General features: G+C 48.7%; 1 pseudogene; it reads right to left on the bottom strand.

Annotated features, from left to right (window-relative positions):
* Window positions 1–719: 719 nt before the first annotated feature.
* On the bottom strand, window positions 720–859 carry LOC115065628 (annotated as a pseudogene).
* Between the last annotated feature and the right edge of the window lie 3,373 nt (window positions 860–4,232).

The raw sequence follows: 4,232 nt of genomic DNA, 5'->3' as shown, positions 1-4,232 counted from the left end.
GCCTGCAGAGTCTGTAGTTACCATGTAGATTTTTGAGTTGAAACATCTCAAAGCTGCATCTGCTCGGGCTTTTTCCCCCACTCCGGCTCTCTCTCCCTACAGGTCCCCTGCCTAAAAGATTGGGGAACAGAAAACCGCAGGGTAGTTACGAGCTGTGATTTTCTCTCCTCCTCAACTAGAGGAAGAGAAAGCATTCCCCAGCTGAGAATCTCGGCTTGCCTCCCAAACCAGAGCGAATGCTTTGAGGACCCTCAAGGGAAACCCAGGCAAGAGGAGAGGAGTGGGGGAGGGGCGGCGAGCCTACTGAGGAGCAGCGGGCTTTGTGATGAGGGAAAGGCAGGGCGTTGCCCAGGCCACTGGTTCCTCCTGATGGCCGCTCTCACTGTGCTTCAGAGGAAGAGACCTCCAGGCTGCACGCGTGTCACTTCAGCAGCCTCCAGTCAGGGACAGCTCAACAGCTGTACTGCTCAACAACTGGCTCATTCTGGTATAGGAGCTTCCATGGCGTGATTTGCCCATTTCCATGGTGTGATTGTTCTCACTGTGGTCTGTTTTGAGAGCCCCATTACAAGGTGACATTATTGAATGACAGGGAAGAGACTCAGAGAAGTGTGTGCCTTTCTCTCTCTCTCTCTCTCTCTCTCTCTCTCTCTCTCTCTCTCCCTCCCTCCCTCCCTCCCTCCCTTCCTTCCTTCCTTCCTTCCTTCCTTTCTTCAGGGAATGTTAGGCTACTAATCATTCGGATGAATGAATCTGAATAGGTCAGAACACTGAGCTTAGACACAACCCCTCTCCTCTCTGCCACCTACTGACAAGCATGTGATACAGCAGCCATACCTAGAATGCCTCTAGGGGCATTCTTTCTTTTCTTTTCTTTTAAGATTTATTCTCAGACACACTCCAGAAGAGTTCATCAGACCCCATTACAGATGACTGTGAGCCACCATGTGGTTGGTGGGATTTGAACTCAGGACCTCTGGAAGAGCAGTCAATGCTCTTAACCACTGAGTCATCTCTCCAGCCCCAGCATGTACCTTTCTATACTGGTTTTTACTGGTCTATACAGACGCAGTAGCCTCCTAGACACCAAGAGCAGGGTAGCACCAGGTTGGTCACCCAGGCTGTCTGTGTAGAGCTACCTAGCAGCCCTCGTAAGCCCCTTGGCATCACACCACCATCCGGTTAGAGCAAGAAAACGCCTGCCCCCACCCTCCAGTGTGTACCGGTTCCCTCTCCCATGTTCTCTCTCAGTGCAAGAGCTGCTGCTTCAGATCTATCCAGGAAGCACCCCATTGCCCTAGCTCCATCCCTGCCATACTCTCAAGAATGCAGGCACTAGAGCCAGAGAGGTTGCTCAGCAGTTAAAAGCACTTGCTGTTCCCAGGTTCAGTTCCCAGCACCAATGTCAGCTGGCTCATGAGAGCCTGTACCTACGGCTCCAGGGGATCTGATGCCCTCTTCTAGCCTCTGTGGGCACTTAACACGCATGGTGCACATGTGAACAAGCAGGCACACACAAACAGATAATAACTAATAAAATAATAACAGATAATAACTAATAAAAACTAGTTTAAGGAATATAGATACAACAAAGATGCTTAGGAGGCAATGTGTTTTCATGGTTTGCTTTGCATTAAATATGGATTATTTAAGTTCATATAGCTTTAATAATTCAACTAAAATTTTAGTAATTCTTGTAAATGACTACATGTAGTTTACTATTAAACTTGTATTAGTCAGTGTTCTCTAGAGTCACAGAACTTATGGGTAGTCTCTACATAGTAAGGGAATTTGTTATGATGACTTACAGTCTGTAGTCCAACTCCCCAACAGCTGTGAATGGAAGTCCAAGGATCTGGCAGTTGCTCAGTCCCACAAGGCAAGCAGGTAAAGGAGAGAAAGAGTGAATCTTCCTTCTTCCAATGTCCCTATGGAGGTCTCCAGCAGTAGGTGTGGCCCAGATTAAAGGTATGTACCACCATACCTGGATCTGAGACGTGTTTTGTCCCAGACTGACCCCGAACTCAGAGATCTCCTTGCCTTAGTCTCCTGAGATTCATAGCTACTATGTCCCAAGATCTCCATGCCAAGATCCAGGTCTGAAACTTGGAATCTCCCAGAATCAAGATCTAGATTGCAGGTGAGCCTTCCAATTCTGGATTATAGTTCATTCCAGATATAGTTAAGTTGACAACCAGGAATAGCCACTATATGGCTTAATTCTGTTTAGACTTCTTTGTTCCTTTTAAAACGTAATTTGTTATATATATATGAGTGTGTGGCTCGCGTGTGAGTCTGTGCACAAGTGCACACCTAGTGGTCCTCTGGAACTCAAGTTGGGATGCTTGGGAGACACCATGTGGGTACTAGGAATCGAACGTGGGTCTTCTGTGAGAACAGCAAGTGCAGAGCCATCTCTCCAGCCCAACGCCTCATCATCTTTAACAACCAACTCTTATGAGAGAGCCTCAACACCCTGCTACATGGGACCAAGCATTCTGGTCCCTTGTCCTCAGGTACTGGGGAGCAAGAAAACATAGTGAAAATGCCTTCAAAGGAGATTATTTCGCCATTGGAGAGCAACTTTGTTTATATGTTTCACCACAGAAATCAGAAGCAGCCCCCGGAGAAGGTTAAGCTGTGGTATGTTCTGGATGAGGAAATAAAGGGCCAGAGAGCAGAAGTGAGCCCAGACCGCACAGCTGGTCAGGTGCCAGCATCTGTCTTGTCCCCAGGCTTTGTTCTCCTTCTATGCCTCCATCCATGCTTTCGATATAGGGCAGCCCACGGCCAGCTCTGAGCTTGCCTGGTGGAGCCCCATAGCATGCCCGCCTAGCAAGGGTGGCCTATCAGATTTCATAGCTGGAGACCGTCTGCAAGGACTGGAATCAGCCTTTTACTTAAAATGCAGCCCGGTAGAGAGCGGTAGATAAATGGCTATAATCATGTCTTTCCTAGGGACTTTGCATCTCAGAGCTTAAAGTCAGTGACAGGTTGTGAGGCACCTAGAGGCCACCTTCCTCCTCACAAGGTCAGAGAGGACAAGGTTCTCTGAATCTCGTTTTCTGCCTCTGGAATACAGGATGTTGCTGTTTCTGGAAAATGGATCAGCAGGGATGAGCTACAAAGGACTTTAGCCTAGGCTCTCTGAGTTGGCTTTCTGGACCCCAAGAGCAAGGTAGCATCTGTTAGTCACTCAGGCTGTCTACACATAGCTACCCAGCAGCCCTTGAGGGGTACCATGGCAACACCACCCTGCAGCTGTCCGTGTTGGGTTCCAGGATCCTGCTGAGCCAGGAAAGCAGCCCCTCCACAGCCTCCAGTGGACACACAGTATCCTTCCCCAACCTCCTCATCTCTCAGTGCCACCGCCACCACCACCGCCACTTCAGCTTCTGGGCAGGAGGAACCCCCAATGCCCAGGCTACATCCCTTCCACTTTGTCTTTCCCTGCTTTCTGGCATACAGGTTTAGCATGCTTGCCTCTCTTAGACTTTATGACCGTCCACAGTGCAATTTCTTTCCCGTCCTGCCATTCAATTTGAATTAAATATCAAACAGATGTGAGTCATTTTTTTGTGTGTGTGTGTGCTTTTTTTAAAGAAAAAAAAAGTTTAATATTAGGGAGCGTGCCCTCCTAAGATCAGGAAAGCCATTCGGAGAAATAAGCCCGCTCAAATTAAAAAAGAATCGTATTGGTTTAGCTCAAGATACTTTCAAGTGGTACCTTTCGAAGTGCTAAGGAGCAGTGTTTCCAGCAAGCTATAAAGCATCAGGAGAAAGCAGGGCAAGATCTATGGCCTGGGGCTGATGGGGAAATTGAGCTCCAAAAGGAGGCAGCCCCACCTGGGAGGAAGCTCTGGGCCTGGAGATGAGATTTGCAGATGAGGTTGGGGGAAGGCCATCTTCCCCTGAGGCCCTGGGGACGACCTGTGCGTGCAGCCTGTGTGGTCAGGCTGAAAAGGAAGGCAGAGGGGTCCTCCATGTGCTCAGAGACACAACCAGGCCTGGGCATCATGTCCTACGTTCACAGGTTTGTACCCCATGGCCCATCTCCCATAGTCAGCTGTTAAAGTCCAGACTGCCTTTCCAGACATGTTGTCATTGTCCCTTGTCCATGTTACCATGTCTCGGATGGTGGGATCTCTGGCCATTGACAGATGGTTGGAAAATGAGGAGAAAGCTACATCTCCTCTTTGCAGACAGGATCACAGATAAAGTTGCTCATAACC

Source organism: Mus pahari, chromosome 16 (genome assembly GCF_900095145.1).
Source record: "Mus pahari chromosome 16, PAHARI_EIJ_v1.1, whole genome shotgun sequence".
NCBI lineage: Eukaryota > Metazoa > Chordata > Mammalia > Rodentia > Muridae > Mus > Mus pahari.
This window is presented reverse-complemented; position numbering and strand designations above follow the sequence as displayed.